This window comes from Onychostruthus taczanowskii, unplaced genomic scaffold (assembly GCF_017590055.1).
Source record: "Onychostruthus taczanowskii isolate IOZ18803 unplaced genomic scaffold, ASM1759005v1 scaffold123, whole genome shotgun sequence".
In the NCBI taxonomy this organism is placed as follows: Eukaryota; Metazoa; Chordata; class Aves; order Passeriformes; family Passeridae; genus Onychostruthus; species Onychostruthus taczanowskii.
The window spans coordinates 886,869-907,677 of NW_024498385.1; positions in this window are offsets into that span (position 1 = coordinate 886,869).

A 20,809-nucleotide genomic window follows, 5' to 3' on the forward strand; every position below is an offset into this window, starting at 1 on the left:
CCAAAAGTTTGATAATAACAGGGCTTAGGGTAACTGGTGTTCTAGGACCAAAATTACCAGCTTGTTCTTGGTTTTCATTCTATATTTAAATTTCAGGTTTCTTTGGTACAGAGAGGTTATTTCCTGCTTCTGCATCATGTAACAAAATAAAGTTCTACTGACTGAGTAGGGATTCTAGCTCTTGAATCTTAATAACACCGAACCCTACTCTGATGTCCGCTAAGAAACATGTCAGAACTGTGGAACACTCAACATTACAACACATTCATGTATTGTGACTTAGAGATGACTTAGAGATGGGTATCTGCATGCAAAATTTAGGTCTTCAGTCCTGTGTTTACCACCTGAAAGCATCTCCTTTTGGCTCAAAAACAAAGCAAATTGCTGCAACTAGGGCACTAGCCATATCAACTACCATGCCTGGGCGCAGGAGAGATGCATGTCTGTACTGGCCTGTGTATGCTTAACCTAAATTTTTTTACCAAAATATCTCTTAGGTAAACTCATTTTTGCTCCTGGCCACAAAGCTGCAGAGATCATGACCTGTACTGTTCAGATCAGTTCCTGCCCCAGGCTGAAACCATGGTTTAAGATTTCATCAAGTGCTCTCTTCATTTTAAGGAAGAAAGATTCCTGTAAGCACAGTTCACCATTCCCAAAATGGCAGACTTCATGCCAGAACCACCTTCTTATTTTTTCTTGGAAACCTAAAGATTAGACCAAAGCACTCCCTAACTGAAATACAGGGGTGTAAATGAGCCAAATTCAAAGCCATGGAAGGTACAAATTGGAGCAGAGATCTGAAGATGACTTCCAAGAAAATGCTTTTGCTACCAGGCTATCGAGCTTTTCAAGGAATGTCCTCTCTACTGTTGAAGAGGTTGTGCTACAAAACAAGTAAGAGCTTTGCAAATATCTGATTTGGGATGGTTTGCTGAGCTGAAAGACCACCAGACTAAAGCTATTTAATTACCTATTTTTGCATAGATAATTAAATAATCGCTGGAGCAAGAGCTTGAACGTAACACTTCTTTATTTCAGACAGATCTCTGCTGACTGAGCTGTTGGCCAGAAGTGAAAATGCACCACACATTCCTTCCCCTCCTCCTATTCCAGCTGCACTTTATGTGAGAAAGTTCTGGCTTCCCACCTACTTGCAGAAAAGGATTCATGGCTGTCAATGCTAAGAAGAAACAGAGACCCCTTCCTTCAGAACTAGGTGCCTAAGCGTCTTTGAGAGACAGAGTAGGATGAAAGGTTTCCCACATCCTCAGGTTCTCTGGTTAATCCCATGCTTAGTGTCCCAAGAGAGGATTCTTGTCCTTTCCCAGTGCTAGGCAGACATTCCTAGCTGCCTCCATCAGGACTGCAAATTCTGCCATTTGGGACAATGACCAAAAGCTAGGAACGTGAACCCAAACCCAAACAGGTTGACATTGTCCTCAGAGATTTCCCGCCAGTGCAAATTTTTGAACTTATTTTGAGTGATGCACACAAATGAGAAAATTTTGACGACTTCCAAACATATTTGAGACTTGAGCTGACCAAAGCTAAGTGTGTAATATTAAATAATTCTAACATGTGGCTCCAATGCTGCATTTTGGCTAGGCATTATTAAATTAGAATATTTTATTACCAAATGGACACTGAGATTACAGAACTACCATCCACTCATAATATTATTTTGCAACACTTTTATTCAAGACATTCTTCACTAATTAAATTCCTATTGGGGAAAAATAATAGGAAATATAAAGCAGACTAACAAATCAAGATAATCTGTTCTTTAACAGTTGTCTTTTTCTCATGTTGGCCAAAATCTCTGACCTAAGTTATGGATTTGTTATAGATCTTGCAAGCCCTTAATTAAAACCAAAAGGATTCGTGTGATAGCAAAATTAAAATCAGGCTGAACATGAGTAATATTCATGTTGATGTTGTTTTCCATTAAAGAAATATAACTGATTATCCAGAATTAATTGTAACAGGTGTTCCAAAGAGAAAATGTGTTCACTATTGATTTATGCACTTTTGCCCTGAACCATGAAAATTCATATTTATAATGCAATATGACATTTGTTATCCATCAATTTTATTGCACATTGTTTCACACGCACTCAGCAGACCAGGCACTGCATAAGCCACAGTCAATGCCTCTACACTCACTTTTAAAGATCAGCTGGGGAACAGGAGGATACTCCAAGGTCTCTAAAGTGTATCCAAACACTGACCCACAATCAGCCTACGAACTGCCTGCAAGCTGTCCATCTGAGGGTACCCATCTTTCATTTTCCAGAGGGCATTTCCAGTTACATATTCACCTTACAGAGCTTGCTTTCACTTACTTTCACTTGCTTTCAGTCTGGTCCTGGAAATGGGTGCAGACACTCTGTAGAAACTAACCTAGAGCACCTTGGAGAAAGATAACCTTAGCTATGAAAACACAATGAATGATGCTTGCTTCTGCACAGCATGCATGCATCCCTGTGGCATGTTACTGCAGTAGGGATCAGTGCAGATGTGTGCATCTGCCTTTCCCAGAGTGCAGCAGCAGGGCCTATGACAATTGTGACAATAGATCAGACTGAATAACTGACTCAGGAGAGATGAGTAAACCAAAACCCCCAACACCCTAAGAAAAACACTCTACTTTTATCCAGCAAAACAAGCAAAAATGCCCCTCACGTGATGCATTCCATTTCCAAGAGCAGGGAAAGCTACCTTAGAGGTGGTTTCAGTAAATCTATGCACATTACTGAAAGAAATACACCTGACTGGTGATTTTTTTTTTTCCCTTAAAGATACCAGACTGCAGCATTTCAGTCTTTTTTTCTAAAATACTTCCTTTTCTATATTAAAAAATTGTTGAATTCTAAACAAATTCAGAAATAATTTCCAGAAAACTGAAATTCATTAATTTGATAAACAACTACCAGTGATGGTGAAAAGCTACCAGGCACTACAACATAGGATCCTGAAGCTGTTGAGAGCCTCTCAAGAGGCACTTGGCTCTGTACAGACTCGGGTTTTTACAATGGCAGCCTGAACTTGATGTCCCCATGGATGAACCTGTTCCACAGCACAAAAAAGAGATCAGTGACTAAAACATCCAGTTCCCTTTCAGGTAACGCGGCAAATACCCATGTGACCCACTGAAGGAAACAAACAAAGGCTGGCTTGGGCTGTGAGCATCATGCCTAAGGTGTGAAAAATTATAGCCAAGTTCAATCATCTTTTGTATATTTTTACCATATTGTGCTAAAATTGTGTGTTTGTATTATTATGATATTTAATGTTATTGCTTATTTGGAAGGGAACAAAAACTAATTTTCTAGCAAAAATACTGTTTTCAAAAATGAAGAGATCTAAAATGAGACCTTATCCTTTATTCATGAGAGACAGATGTTATTTTTGGCTTCATAGTTTAATGAATACCATATCATGTTCTTTATAACCTTACACCAGAAATAACATACTTCTAGTGCTCATGAACTTCAAACCATTATCAGTAAAAGCTTCTATTAAAATCCAAAACTTCTCTCAGTTTTTACTGCAAATGCTTTAAGCTGTCAGCTACAGTCCCTATTATGGCAGGATTTTTTACCCTGAAAAGACATAATCCTCAGCAGTGAGCTAGTTGAGATTGAAAGCTGCAATATTATTTCTATTGTCTTTACTCTATTTAATTTACTCATTTGATGCCTTGTATTTTTCTGTTTGTGTTTTGGTTTATGGCCTTCTGAAAGTAAAAATACTGCATCCTTTTAAAAATGCTGTTACACTTCTGTTTACTTTCACTGATTTGGAGCAATGCCTGCCAGTAAGTATGAGCTGAAACTAATTACCATCAGCACAAAATCTCCAAGCTGAACTGGGATACTGTCAAAAATGCAACCAGAAAATGAATAAAATGTTTCTTGGGAAGCACAGATCAGTTTCACCAGCCAGTGACTACAATGAAAAATAAAACCCTGCATACAGTTATTCTTAGCATTTCATTTCTGTATGGATAACTTGCTTTATACAGTAAAGGTTGTGGCTAAATCTGCTTGGTTTAAGCCAGCTAGAAAAGATTTTGTGATGCCTGTGTCAGTGTGTACGATAGGATTTTTTTCCACTGCATTTAATACAATGGCTTGAAACAAATAAGGCTGTTCTAAGATCCTTAAAATCTAAAGTTTCAGGCATCTGTTTCAGCTTCATGTACCAGAATACAGCAGTATATCGCCCAAACAGATAACCACAAAACCACCCCAAACTTCCGGGACATGAAATACAAATCAACATAGCTCAGGATTTAGAGCATGGAAAAGGTAAAATACCCTTGCGGCCTACCACAAACTCAGGCTTTGTGAATAGATCATCTTTGGAGATGTCCAAATTATCACTTATGTTCTCAGAGCCACAATAAAGCCATTCTAGCAGTTGCAGATCTTGAACAGTACAGCTTTCAGCCACAGCAACCTGCTGCTTTAGGCTTCACACAGGAACCCACCAAGAGTGTTGAGGTCAAATGCTGATTCAAAAGCTTTACTAGGAAATATCAAGCTGGCAAGGGACATCAAGAAACAGGAGCAACACAGGATTAAACCAAAAAAATCAAACTTATGAGCAGACCATGCCTCATATTGCACAACTGTGCTGAGCAGCATTTCCACAGCAGTAGGGGAAGACAAATATCTGGCACACCACCTCATGATTAGCCTGGTTACAGCACAAGTCAGCACGTCACAGAGCAAAGGGGATGTGATGAGAGCAGATCCCATGTTGTTACTGTTCCCACAGAAACTGACACTGTTGAAATTTTTAAAAAATGCCCAACAACACATTTCTTCAGGGCAAACAGAGCTGCTAGATGTGTGGAGCACACCCAGTGACAAAAGCCATCTGCAAAGACTCAAAGCAGTCCATGTGTGCCAAATTCTGGGAACAGTAAGGAGAGCCTCAATTTACACAGTAAAGCATAAATTTACAGCCTTGTGCAGGATGACCATTTCTCCTGGGCACCTGACCCTCCTTTACTTTTTTTCTGAAAAATGAAACAGTCACGACTTTAGCCAAAAGCTCCTCCTGCTCTGTATCTTTTCTCTGATGATAGCCAGGCAATCAAGAAAAATAAAGGGTAGCAGTAATACCAGTAATTATTTGCATTTGCCTACTATCAGTGGGGAAAGGGAGTCAAATGTAAAGTCTGACTTACCTTTAGGAAATCCACACACTTACAATAATTGTTTGGCAGAAGAATGTATCTCTGAATGCATACATGAAACCCAGCAAAAGAAACTAAAGTATTAGTGGCATCAAAGAACTCAGGTTAAAGCCGTAGTCAAGTGACTTTAAAGCAGCTGAAGAAAAGACAATTTATGATGTTTAGACTACACCAGTGCTGGCATTGACAAATTGTCTAAGTAGGCCAAAAAAACACTCAAAACTTGGGTAAATTTAAATACATCTGCACATGCACATGAACAACTTTGAATGTTTTATTATAATTCCTTCCTTTCCTTTTTTGATATTTCATACATAATATAATTCATCCTTCCTGACCACTGACCTGGAAATTTAAATAATAAAATACCACAAAATGCTTTGAAGTTGTAATGTCAGTGAGAAGTGCTCATAAAATATCTCCAACTTTTGCTATTGTTTGTGCTCTTTTATCTTAAAATCATCAAACTGACTTTTTCAGATACCTTGAGGTTTCCTTATGTTTCCTGCACTCTAGTCCTGATGGTCAAGTTTTATCTGAGAAAAACCCTACACTTTTATGGTTCCATTAAAATTAGATGAAAGTCAGAAACATAGGGCTTAGGTATGCTGATACAGAAAAGTTTTAAGTCTCATAAAAGGGAAAAACAACATATTTCTGTAGGATACTGCCAAGGAAGAACGAGATACTGAACAGGGAACACCAGTATTGTTCCTTCACTGTGCTGATTCGCATAGGATGATCATTTGTCTCCCAGGTTTTTTTCCTATTACATATTTTCCTTTTATCATAGTGTTCAGAATGTTTGCCGGAAAAATGCAAGGTGCGGGAGCCAAAATACTGTCTGGAGAGCTGGCAATTCCTTAAACTATTTCATCACACTGTCTCCACTTGGGAGACATGGGATAAAATTCTTCCCTGGTTGACTGAGCTGATGCAAGGATTAATCTATCAGTATTTTAGGTATTTTCAAAAGGACAAGTTCCATACAGAGTACAGTCCTCCAGAAATCCAATTCCTGAGCCCGAGGCTTCTACTTTTTGTGTTATATTTTGTAAATAGCATAACAGAGCTCTACAGACTTAGATAACTACATATCAGCAAGCCCTCGTGTGTGGTGCAAAAACTTGTTATGAACCAGTGGGAGGGAGCCCTGTTCCTTCAAGACCAGGCTGTAACAGATGGGAGAACAGCTTCAGCACAGAGAGATTCTGCACACAGTTAGGCACTTAATTCTCAGTTGATTCAGGAAAATGGGGAATTATGTTCACATGGTACCGCAGAGAGTGAGGCAGAGAGCTCAAAGTTAGAGCCAAATGTGCTAGAATGCATTCGCAGAATGGAAAGAAGCTGTGCAGAAACCTTGGACCCTCAAACCAGACATCTCCTCATCATATCATGGGCCTGATAATAATTAGAATGGCTGTGAGGCTCATAGTCAAAATGTGCTGCATTGTGCCAGCCATATTGCTTCTGACTGCAAAGTTTCATAGTTCACTGCCTGAGGCACTTAAAAGATTCTACAAGTGCCTCTCAACATCTCTAAGCAGATCCATGAACCCAGGTTTAAGTAAAGGGTTCCAGGACATCTACTAATGCTGCTCCTTGAACTCAAGTCACACAAAAAAATCTGATACAAAACAGCTGGAGCCATGACTGAGGTTGAAAGGAGAGGTAAAGATGGAAAATGACAGACAGAAGGGGGAAAGCCAAGTGAGTTTTAGGATCTGGAAGGAATTGGGAACAGTATAACTTAGCCACCTGCATCTTTGGAGCAATTGTTCTAAACCCAGAAGCTGTCCTTGATGGATGGACAGTTACTGTGGCTGGAAATGCATCCCACAACAGCAGTTTCATACCCTCCCTTGGCAGCTGTCTTTTTTGTTCTATGCCTCTAACAAACCCTCCCTGCTCAATTTATATTTTCATTCCTGCTCCATCAATAATTACTTCTACCATCCTCGTGGATTAACATGAACAATTATGCTGCTTCTACTTGTAAGACTGTTTTGATGTGAGATAGTCAGGTCCCATGTTCCCATCAGTCATCTCTGCATTACATATTCTTGCTTCTTTTCCACACAGGTCTTCATTTCCAAAACATCTATCACATTAGCTGTTCTCCTTTGATCACTCTCCAGCTTGTCCGGGGCTCTTTTTAAAACATGTTGCCCAGAACTGAACACAGGATTATAAATCATGTGTTGACTACAGCAAGCTAGGAACACTTGCCTCACATGTAATAAATACTCTTGGTAGTTCAATGAAGTACAACAGTAGCTATTTTTTTCATTAGTACTGCACTGTTTACCTATTCAAATCACCATCCACTATAACCCCCAGATACTTTTCTATGGGTTAAATACATATCCCAAAAGAATTCCCTAATTTTATATTTATCTTTTCTTATATGAAACTTGCTATTGTTTGCATTTAAATCTTTACTTGATTGACTTCAGTCTATTTCTACTGTTGTATTTGATATGGTATTTTTGACCTGTGTTCTACTGCATTCATCAAAAAATACTCTCTTCAGACTATTTTTTCAAAAAGGTAATAAGGAAGACTCTGAGAAACATTTAAACCCCCATGAGTACAGAGTTCTCATACATCAGCATATCCTGGCAATGAAAAAATAGCAATTACTGGTTATATTTGTCTAAAATAACTTTAGTCAGAACAGACTACAGTCTCACTATGGCAGCTATAACTCCACCACATCCCTGAGCTTTTCAGACAAAAACTTCACACGCAAATAAGATAACCACCAAACACCTAATTTAGCGGGTCATGAGTAATTAGTAAAAAAACCACATTATCTTCTCTTCATTGTCTTATTCTCCTCTGTTAAGATTTTCCTGTTCTCTCTGTAATTGTAGTATTTAAGGACACCAGTGAGTGAGAAAAAAATATTAGTTTTTTTGTTCAGTACAAATCAACAGGAAGGGGGTTCATTTACCCAAAACTTGGTGTCTTTCAGTACCTGAGCTAACACATGCAAAGCTACCTCTATATCTGTACATTGCAGTCCAGCCTGTAACACACACAGAGGAGCTCTTGTTATCCTCATGTACAGACGCAGAACATAGAATAAAGCAGATTTCTGGCAATCACTGATAGATAAGTGAGCACTCCTAAACTAAACACACCTCTTTCTTCTCCCTTCTCTCATTATGATCACCACAAATTTAAAGCCTCCTCAAAATAAGAAATTTTGTAAAGCATTTATAGTGTTTCATTCTGTATCTGCCAGCAGAGAGGTCCAGAAAAAGAGAGGCTTTGGAGCCCAGACTCTTCTAAAACACTTGTTGTGTTCATCAATTTTCATTTTTTTTCTGGCAGAGAAAGCTAACTATGAAACAAAGCTTAAAAAGTGGAAGGAGTAACAGCAGATAAAAACAAAACATGAAATATGTCTGCTGAAACAAAGTGTGGACATAAGGCCAACTGATTGAAGAGTTTGGGGGTGATGCAAAACTGAAGGACAAATTACTCATATAGACAAATCAAGAGGAGAAAGGAAAACAAGCTGGGTCAGTAACACAAACCAGACCGTCACTAGGATCAAAGTCCAAAGCACTAGGAGACAAATTAAAACCTTTGACAAATAACCCTTAACAATGTTGGTATGACCTGCAATTTGAACAAAACTGTTCACTCTGGAATGAGGTGGATATGGCTATTGAACAAGAGACATGATGAACAAAGACACTACAGCTGAACAAAGCCTGCACATCAAATTAGATGGGTATGCTTGAGGTTCACCATGGTAGAAAACAAGGTCACTAAAAAGCAACACATCCTCATCAAGATTTTTGGGGTTGCAGGCCAGATAGGCATATGCTACTAGAGTTTAAGCAATATGCTGCTCACATCTTCAAATCAAGAAAGCACCAAAAATCTTGTTTTGTTCAAGAAGATGTCAGGCATAACATTGGTCATTAGAAACAAAAGAGTCTCAGGATAAAAAGTCATTCTCATTCTCAAGCAAATAAACTTCTTGTTTTTGAAAACCAGCAGTGCTGGGTGATTACATGTGAACTTCAGTCATATCCCGTAAGAACCTAACTAAATTACAGGACACTGTTTATAAAATTCAGTAAGACCGAGAAATACTGAATTAATCTAATATACTGGCCTGAAAATGCTACCAAAGAGCTGCATCAAAAATGTGCTAGGGAAAAAATGTGAGAATTGGACTAGAAATAAGTAAGCCCAAAAGGAAACCCTGGAAGTGATTAACAATGAATGAAATTACTGACTATTCAAAGCATATCTCTTTAGAAACCTCCCAGAAGAAAAGTCTTCAGCATCAAAGAATAACTGGAACTGCCAGAACGCATAACTCCCTTAATCTTCAAATGGCAGGAAGAGGGACCTCTGGGCATTACAGCTTTCAGTGACAGAAAAACCCTAGACCTCAACTTAGGTATGACATTTTCTTTCCTGTTGTTACATTTCCCCTGCCTACCCCTCTCTTGACTATCCCCTCCTTCACACCTTGCTATGATTTACACCCTTTTCTGTGTCTCATTTTTTTGCCATTTGCTTTGGAAAAGTTCAGTTTAGATAGTCCAGAGTTGTGTCTTCACAACTTAGATGCCCTCATCCGGTATCTTCAGAGGAAAGTAAAAGCTGTGTTGAGTGAACTATTGAGTTTGCCAAGTTCTGTAGTGAGTGTAGCTCTGTTTCTCTGAGAGTCAGAAACTCAAGTCCATGTTTGCTATTTCTATGCTCATTTCTTCCTTCTTCATCTGCTTATCTTCCTTTGTTTTCAGAAACAAAATCAGGTTTTAATAACAGCAGAAGCATCAGGTCCGACCACAGAACCATATTGTGTGTTCTTTTTCCCAAAGTGGAAAGATTTGAAAGATTATTGGACAGAATATTTCCATATTAATCATCCTTATCAACCAAATCCAATCATCCACAGTTTAAAGGAAAAAGAATCTCAATGAAACAAAGCTTTCTTCTACTTTCAAATAATCTATCTGTGTCCTTTTCTATCTCTTAAGGTTAAAAAGATTTTGAGAGGCTCTAAGGGATAGCATCCTCACACAATGACCTCATGTATTTTAGGAATCTCCATCCTCAATAGTGAAATACAGATCTGCCATGGATCCACATTGGTATAGCTAAAGTGAAGTGTAGCACCAGTTATGCTAGCTCAGTCCAAGCACCCCCAGGTGCTGCTGCTCCACAGCTAACCAGCCCTGACTTTCAGCAGCATCAGAATAACATGCTAGAGCGGGTTCACCTCAGCCCAGTAATTGTGGTCTGTCTGCTTCCAGCTCAGAGCTGAGTCCTAGGTGTCTCTGCAGTAGATGCAAATCTCTACAGAGCAGAGATATATAAAGTTCTTGCATATATCTGCTGTTATCCAGAAGCAGCTGCTGCTGCACTGAGAAAAAATAATTTTGCAGACATTGAGAAAGGAGAATATGTAGACATTTGCTGACTGGGTCATCATGATTGCTACAAATAAGACTCAGCTCTGCTATGTCTCTTCTTTGGATAAATTAAATTTTTTGTAATCAAGAGAGTGATTCTCTGAGGCTGTCCCCACTTTGAGTTAACCTTTAGTTCTTGTTCTGTGGTCTTATGTGATGGTTTTATCACATCACATCCCTGTAATAAAGGGAGCTGCTCAGAGAGGTGGAGTGCAGAATCCTGATCTCCTTTTTAATCTAAATTTTTATTTCAAAGCAGCAATCAATTTCTGATTACCAGAAAAACATAAATTTTCATTTTTACTGTCCTGTCATCTTCTTTTACCATTTCAAAGATAAATTCAAAATCCTTCCCTCCTACTTACTCTAAAAGCATCTGGAATTAGGCTTCAGAATTAATATCTCAAAATTACAGTGTAAATCAGTATTCTGCAACACAAGCAACTTTTAGCTGTCACGTATCCTGGGTCCAACCCAAAATTCTGCACACCTTCTGACAACCAGGGCTGTTAATATGAAAAAAAAAAAATTGTAAATGAGTTTATTGCTTTATCACATACATCTTCTAGAGAAATACATTGTAACTGTTGCAACCAAATTATCTCCTGATTTTTTCACCAAAATATCTCATCTACTGCCGTGGATCAGTAGTGCAGAGTTTGTCACTGATGGTTTTATGTTTGTTTCTAAAGACTGGAATGGATACAGATCCTAATCGAAACCTCACTGAGAGGTTAAACAGATTCTTTTCTTTTTTGCATTATTTCTGGAGCAGTGTCATTACTGAGGCTTTTATGCTAAGATTTCATCTTTACACAATAGGCCAACAATAAATCTGCTGCAAATAAGTATAATTCTTATGATTTTATGTTGGCCACAGGATTTAAAGCATTCCTTAACATCACAATAATCACTGAATATGATGCAAGCAAATGTGTTTATTGGTCAGGCTGAGTTTCCACAAATTTGTGAGATCCATGTTTTCCAACTTGTAAATCCTTTATCTTTTAAAAGTAAAAGAAACAGGGGAAATTGCAGTTCAAGAAAAAAAGATTAGCAAAACAGTTTATGCAACTGTTTCTATGATGCACTTCAACCTACTGAAGAACAGTTTAGATAGATTGTCCAACTTCAGGAAATAAATCTAAGTGGGAACTCGACAATGATATTGTATTTTGAGTTGTACCATAAACTCTAAGTTAATCAGAAGATTTGGTTTCTAATGGAAAACATTCCACTGCTGTTTAAGATGTGAATAAGACCATGTGTAAAAAATAATCTCTTAGACGTCACATAAAGAGTAAATGGTCTAACATAGGAGATGGAAGACAGAGTGAAGATTTCAGACTCTACATGACACTATCTATCTTGTGAAACCTAAAAACATAGTTACCCAGTTAAATAAAAAATTCAGTAAAAGTCAAGGAACTTCTCTGACATGCTCCCCAAATGGATGGAAATTAAATCAAAGCTCCCTCACTTCTTTATTTCTTATCATCTGCATTACAACTGCTGAAGTTATTGCTCTAGCAGAGATTAAAAGAAAAAAAAAAAAAAGGGGAAAGATAGATATGTAGAGATAGACAGACAGACAGACAGACAGATAGATAGATAGATAGATACATACATACATACATGCATACATACATACATACTCATTTTGGAAAACAGCAGAATAAATATAAATATCAGTTGTGAATCCTTGGTTACTTTGTTGGTATGCTGACTGTGAGGAGAACAGAAAGAAGAGAAAGAATTCAATTCCTTGATCATCTTTGTGTAATAATGAATACTTATATCATGACATTCATTTGAGGCTTCTTCTCGCTGCCTGAAATGGTCAGGAAAGTACTAGTTTCCACTTTTTTATAAAATTCGACATAATTATTCTTTTCCTTTTAGTCTCTCAAAAACTGGGGATAAGTCACGTCAAAAAATAATATAGACCGAGGCATTTGAATATGGTATTGATTTTGTAATGTTACAAGAACTAAATTCAGTATGGGGTGTGTGCCTTGTGGTCTCTGATAGAGAGACACATGGACTAAAAAATCTTCTGGACTGACCATTTCAGATGTGGTTCCCCAGCCCTGTGGAAGTCAAGACTCAGTGATACAACCAGTCCCTTTTGTCCATTCTACATTCATGTCCTCCTGTACCTGAGGATACTGAAGGACTTGTGTTAATATAATAGAATCACAGAATCATAGAATACACTGAATTGAAAGGCAGTGATCAGGATCACAGACTTCAATGCCTGATCCTCTCCAGGACACTCCAACAATCACACCATGTGCCTGGGAGCGTTGTCCAAATGCATCATAAATTCTGTCAGAGCTGTGACCATTTCTGTGGGGAGCTTGTTCCAAGGGTTCACAAACAACCTCTGGGTGAAGAACCTTTTCTGATATCCACTCTAAACCTCCCTTTATTCATCTTCATGCCATTTCCTTGAGTCCTGTCACTGATGTTAAAAGCAACAAAATGAAAAATGGAGGAAAGAGTTAAATGTAGTGAAAATAGTATCAAAAAAAGCCTAGTGGTTATGTATGTATATTCTGTGCAAAGCAGAACCTGATGGTGCAAAACCAATTCCAAATAGGCCTGGGTTACAAATCCTATTCTGGTGCAGTTGTATATAGCTTATTAGAAACCACAATAGACAAAGCACTGGGTACCTATTGCATTGTCCAGTACAGCTAAAATCTGAAAATCATTGTGCTGAACTTCACAAACAGCACTCACCCAACCAAAGATAATACTAGGAAATACAAAAAGAGGAGTGGAAAATCATGCTAAGTACATTTTAATATGACATGCTCCTAGCTGGAGTACTGTCTCACAGATTTATGTCTTTGGCTCAAAAAAATATCCAAGATTTTATAGCCCTAGAGTTCAGTTAATGAGACCTAGGTGACCTGGCTAACAAAACAAACCAGACAGTTTTGCCCCGCAGTCTGACATAGCCTCTCACACTCCTCCTTTGTTTGGGGTTGGAAGGTCACAAACTGAGACTCCCATACCATCCATTTTATCACATCTACAAGCCTTAAAGTTGTTTCCATAAGACCTCAATCACAGTACATTTCAAACACTTAACCAAATGCTGCTTTACATTAAGCTAAACTGGTGAATCACTTCAGTAATTTCATAACACCTTGCCTTGAAAAATACATGCTGCAAATTGACACCATGTCTAAGATTTAAGTAGAAACAATAATGGCAACCTCTATATTTGTGAAGTCAAATCTCTTAGTCAGAAAATCTCGGTGTTCTGAGAGATTGAAAAAGTGAAGATCCTGTCTGTCTACCAAGAACAGAACTACTGGGAACTCAAATTTCCTCTTTCACCTCTGGACCCACCCAAAATCCCAGGAAAAATTGTTCAAGACTGCCACCAGAACTGCCTAATCTGACCTGGGCAGCAGATTTTTCATTGAGCATGAGGGGCTCAAGCAAGGTGTACCCTTATCAACACCACAAGTGAAAAAGGACATTTCCAGGGATAGAACATCCACTGTATATGTGGGCAAGCTGTGTCAGATTTTACCAATGGTTTTTTACCATTGTAAAAAACTTCTAATGAATAGCTAATGTAAATTGATGATCTATCAGTTTAAAGTCCTTACCTCTTTTCCTAACACCACAAGCCCTGATAAAAAAAATTATCCTTGTCTTTCTTGTTGGCCCACTTCAAGTACTGGAAGGTGCTGTCTAGCCTCCGCAGAATCTTCTCCTGTCCAGGCAGAACAACCTCAATGCTTTCAGCCTGTCCTCAGAGGAGAGGTGTTCCAGCCCCCTGATCATCTTTGTAGCCCTGGACTCACTGCAAGACGAGAATGTCCTTCTTATGTACACCGGACCTCAATGCCCTGCTCCAGGTGGGGTCTCACAAGGGCAGAGCAGAATGGGACAATCACCTCCCTCAACGCTGCTCTGGGAGCAGCCCAGCACACATTTGGTTTTCTAGGCAGCAAGTTCACATGGCAAGTTCATATCCAGCCTCTCATCCACCAGTAGCCCCAAATTCATCTCCCAGTCCGCACTGATACCAGGGGATCCTCAAGCATTCCTTGGTGTCTCACCACAGGACAACCTTTCTTCTTTTGATGTGCTGTAGCCCAGATCAGCTTATGCCTGGCCCTGTGCCTGGCATGGAGCCCTGCACATTTGTCAGTACCACACATCCCAGCACAGCACGTGTCAGGGGGGTGGTTTGCACAGCTCAGAATGGTGATGGTGACGGGAGGGCCTGTGCAGCCCTGCCCACCCGGTGTGTGTCTCCTGTATCAAGGACACTCTGGTGCAGGCTGTGCAGTCCTTGGTGCCCTGGATGGGCAGTCACTAAGTGGTCTCAGGTGACCTGAAGAGGCTGGCTGCAGGCCTCTGAGAGCACTCAGGCACTGTCCTCTCACCAAGCATCAGCCCCCAGTGAGAGGTTGAGGGGTTCCTGAATGGGGAAGTATCAGTGGGACATTTTTCTAACACCTCTAAGAGTGTTAAAAAGCCACCACATGGCTGCATGCCTTCCTAGTGGGAATGGGACTTCTCGACCATTCTCCATGTGCATGTGGGTTTCCCTCAGCAAAACCCACATCTCTCTTCTTCCCAGCAGCGGAGCAGAAATTTTATTTCTGTTTCCTACCAACCTTGGAAAAAGCCTCAGGCCACAACCTCCCTTCACTTTGGAAAGGGGCTTACAGAAAAACCAGAACTAGCAGCCCCAGTAACAGAGAGGAAACAACACTGCCAAGTGCAAAAATGAGGAGCAATTTGACAGACTCTCATTTCTACAGTTGCCTCCAGGTGTGGGTGGATGAGCAGAAAGCCACGCGGTGATGTGAAGATTTTGCTGTTCTTATTCCCCTATTAAAGTCACATTCTGTCAGCCCAATCCTCAGCTCTTGGGAAAAAGTCTCATTAATTTCATTTTCAGAATATAAAAGAGCAGATAATCACAAAGCAAAACTCATTAGTGAAGTTCAAAAAGGGAGCTAATTTAAGCAGCATTTACTTCTCCACTATGCAACACAGTTCTTAGTCTTACTTGGTTCAGAATTAGGGACAAATGAAGAAAATATTTCCAGCGGTGAAGAGGAGTTTGCAGCATACCATTAAATTTGCCTGCGGCATTCCAAACCAAAACCTTTTGCTTAATGTATACAGTTTGCTGAGGGCTTATCACAGGAATCCCCATGCATGTCTGCACAAAGAATTGCTATGGACCTATATACATAACTATTTGAAAATGCATGCGAGGAGGTTGTGCAGTTTTCCATTTCCTACGCCATCTAATCAGAGCTGTGATCCTGGAGGTCAAATTATTGTAGGTAGATCCAATAAGAGAGTTAACCCCCACAGATCAGGCATCAAATACCTGGCCTCTTAGCATCTGGCTCCTTCTGTGAAATTCAAAACCCAGAGCTGGGTGCTAAGCCTCCTTTCATTGAGCACATGCAGAGTTAGACCTCTCAGAAGGGCCATCCAAGAAAGCACATGTAGAGCGGGAGCCACTTGGAGCTGGAAATGTTAATTGCAGGAGCGTGGCCCGAATTCTTGTACCCTCTCCAGGGCTGAGGCATCCGCCCATGTCAGAGCTCCAAATAGAGCCTGACCCTGCTCCCTCCCACCAGCAGTCAGCCCTCATCAGGGCTCTGTTTTCCTTCTAAAACCCAGGCAGAATGCTCAAGCAGCATTGGCACTCATGCATATGTCACGCCCTGGAGCTGGTAGCAGGGTACCAGAGGGAGGCACATGAGTGCATGGGCTCCTCCATCAGCTGGGGGCCATCTTCTGCCTCCCAGCAAAGCTGCTTTGCTGCAGGTGTCCTGAATGATGTTAATTGTACTTCCAGAACTTTCCCGGGAAATCCCAACCTTTATGATGACTCTACCACTTTAGGTGTGTATCATGAATATGGGGGGAGTTTCAGCACTTCACAAGGACTGATTTCCTACTCTAAAATGCATGCAAGGGGGTTGTGCAGTTTTCCATTTCCTACACCATCTAATCTGAGCTGTGATCCTTGAGGTCAAATTATTGTAGGTAGATCCAACAAGAGAGTTACCTTATTATCCAAGACTACCGCAAAACTTTATTTACTCTTGTGGATATCAGATATGCCATCCTTGCAAAGAGCTCTCTACCTGTAATACAGGTTTCACCTGCTTGAAATCAAGTACCCTCTCTCTGAATTTTGTTGCATAAAAGAAGAGCATTTATTGATGATTTGGGACAATTCTTCCAAACACATTGAGATCCTTTTCAATTTTCTCTTACCAGTTGTACAATTTTCCCTTTTGATCACAACACACACACACACACACCTGTGCAATAACTATCATTGTTTTTAAACAGGAATATGTTTTATGACATGTAAGAGAGCTGAGTTACAGCTAACCTGTCATAAGATCTGAGTTTAAAAGAAAGACATATTTTGTAGTGATATTTGATGCTAAACGTATGTCCTTAAAATATATCACTTTCTGTGAAGAAATGTTTCTTATAGCAGTGAAATTAATTTTCATCAATATTATCCCTGAATCTGAAATAAATAAAAAAAAGGACACTGTAATCTTTTTGCAAAATGTGTACTACATGTCTATCAGAATTGATGTCCACAGACATTAGTGGTAAAATACTGCTCTGAATTGTAACTCTAACATGTATGTATGGTGACATCATATTTCTGGTTTTTTCATTTTCTTTGAACACCTGAAACCAAATTCCCTATTGTGAAATCAGCTGATGTTGATATAACATAACAGGTAATTATATTTCGACTTAGAAGAAAAATACTGAGATTCAGATTACATGGCAGAAAACAAGTACTGCCATTAGATCTGAATAATTCAAAACAAAAGTTAACTTTTAAAATCTTAAGGCATGAAAGTGGATTACTGAGAGAACTTTTCTGCATCTGAAAATACTACATAAAATTTTTAAATGTTGCTTCACTGGAAAAAAATTCTGCAAAGTTAGTGGTGATTTACACCCTGCAGCATTTCTATAAATGAGTAATTCAAAAAGTTCCATAGAAACCTCAGATGCATAATTGCAAAATAACTTGCACTGAAATGGAATTTAGCAGTATATGTTCCCTGACGTGTGGCAGGAGAGAGCACACTCCTCTCAACTCCATGCTACTTGCAAGTGAAGAGTCTTACTTCCCAGAGGGAGGTACTGCAACCCCTCGCTGTTTAAAAAAAAAAAAAAAAAAAAAAAAAAAAAAAGATTTAAAACCAGGGGCAGAATGTGAAGAAAGATATCCTTGTTCAATTTTCAATAGCAAACCCAAAAGGAAAATGCTGGAAAAATCCAGAAAACTTGGGAGCACACTGAAAAGGCAGTGCTGGGGCATGGACACAATAACCTTTTAGGCAGAGTAGCCACCTAGAGAGTGCTCCCTGCCACCAAAATGTGGCACTATGCCTGAGGAAAGATATGTTTCCAGGAGAATAAAGGTTTTGTTTTTTTTCCATGAAATGGCATAAAAACAACCTTATAACAGTGGAGCAAATGAAACCATTACAAGCTGCACGTCTTCCGGAATAGAAGAGCCAGTTTTGCCATTGTTCAATCCTTATGCCACTATGAAAAAATATCCAAGTCTTCTTTGCTAGGCAGCTTCCTGCTAAAGTCCTATCGGTTTAACGCTTTCCACTACTTGTGTCTGCTAGACTTTCCTTATCTGAAGGTCCCCTTTGATTGAAATGGAATGAAAGAAGAAAGCCAAGATACAGGATGTTTCTATCTGAAAAAGTAGGAGCAGGTAGATAACTTCTATCACGTATCCAGGAACTGAGCCAAATTTTCAGTGCATGTAAACGAGCATAACTTCACTGAAACTTGTGGAATCTTGCCAGTAGAAAACTCACTTGAGTCTATCATTCTCTTTACCACTGCACCAAATTGATACCCTGTATGAAACCCGAATTCCTTTAGCCAAAAATACATTTAAAAAAAAAAATCACAGAAAGCAAAGCTGTTGAATTAATAAGTGCCTGAAAGAAAATCAGACACCTGATTACACTGAAAGTGTAAGCTCTCATTGTAACTGTGATGTAATCTATTTAATGAATATTACATTTACCTCCAGCAGTTTTAGACAAGGTAACAGGTGATGTTTCTGTGCCTGTTAACAAAGTCATAATACTGTTAACAAAGTCACAATACTTCTTTCACTCTGGATGAGCTCAATGATTGATTCCTTAAAAGTAGGGTTGAATTTCTCAGGACAGTATGGCTAATTTGTTAAAATCACACTTGTGCACCTAAGACTCACTTCAGATAAATGAGGACAGATCTTGTGTTGAAGTACATTGACCCTGCATCTTACTTCCAGAAGAGGTAGGCACTTGTGAGACTCAAGCTTAAATATTGTATGTCAAATGATCACACATGCTGAAGAAATTACTAAAGAGCAAACAGATAAACATACTCAAAATACAAAGGAAAACCTGTTGCATGACTGTAAACATACAAAGCTTTAAAAACAAAGGAAGAATACAAAATTTTATAAATATACAAAATTTTATATATAAAATATGTAACTACCATAATTTCAAATATTTGGAATTTAAGTCCAGCAGGTCATGAATCTAAGTAAGAAATTTCAATGTGAGGATTAATGGCATATATTATTTCATAATCCACTGTGAATCAGGGCAGGAAAACTCCATTTCTTGCTATATTATTACTAAATTATTTCAGCATTCAGGGGAGCTTCTACTAAAAGAAATTAAATATTGGATGTATCAGTCTGAATAGACTTTGAAGAAATTCAGTGGCTAAACTGAAATATATTTTATGTTAGGTAAGATATTGGGGTTGTCCAGGGCATAGAATTCTGAACACACTTCATCACCTAATCCATACTGATTATATACTGTTGCCCCTATTACAAATGTTATAACTTTACTTAAAACAGAGCAAATCCGTGTGGGAAAACACAAATCAACTTGTAATGAACTTAAGCTGTCTTTTTTCATGTACAAGAATACTATCTGAGCAACATTCATTAGCATCCTTTTCATCTATCTGATATCTGCCTGTTGAAGGTGCAAAAATAGATGTCTAATGGTCTAGCTCACCAGGTCTCCCAACAGCTTCCATTCTGGCACAGGGAAGTTTACATGAGCAAAGGCCTCATGTGTCTTTAGGTTTTGAGTCAGACTTCCAATACAAGGCAGACTGGACTCTGCAATTTTGAGAAATTTGTCCCTTTTTTTTAGTCCTCATACACTACACTATTATTATTTTCATTGTAGCAAATTTAACACTTTTTGGTAATTTGTGGAAGTAATGACACTTTAACTCACACCCCTCCAATCTTCTCAGTACTAAATAATGATCACACTCAGGCATAAAGCACAGGACTTTTCTGACTCTCCTTCCAAGCCAGTTTATACATGTTCTTTTTTCTATTAACATTTTTCACAGAAAAAAACTAACATTTTCTACTGAATAAAGATTGATGCTGCAGCTTCCTAGAATAATCTTCAAAAAGGAAAAGGTATTTCCTCCCTCACAAATCCCCTCACTCCATGCACACACAACAGTGTGCTCTGGATAGGATGAAGAAAAATTAGAGAGGATATGATTACTTTACTAGAGAAAGCCTACTCCTGCCGCGCCAACAAGATATTATAGGTCAAGTCAAGTAAGGTCAAGTGAGTTCTTATCATATCCAGGATCTCTGATTTATTCTGTCAGCTGTTCACTGTCATGCAGCACGATGGGTTGAGTGTCAATATTGAGATAGTGCAAAGCGACTGGGCAGGCTGATTTAGGCTCGGTGGCTCGTGTTCGTTTGAAACACACAGTGAGCCCTGCTGGGTGATTATGGACATCATGGGGAGTGTGGGATGAACAGTGTGTTAGTACACATAATTTATGTGTGGGGTTTTCTTTGCCTTTAAGAGCACAGCCCCTGGGACAGGGAAGTCCCATGGGTTCCTCCGAGTTTGCTATATCCTAACAGATGAGGAAACACCAAGGAAGTAAACGAGAAAGAGCTGCAGTCAAACCCACCACATCTCCTCTCAGCAAATGCACCAAGGTCAGGCAGCAAAACAGAGACAGAGCTAGAATCCAAAGCCATGAGTTCCTGTTTGCCAGCTTGGTGGGGTGTCTTACTAGCTCATTGAGG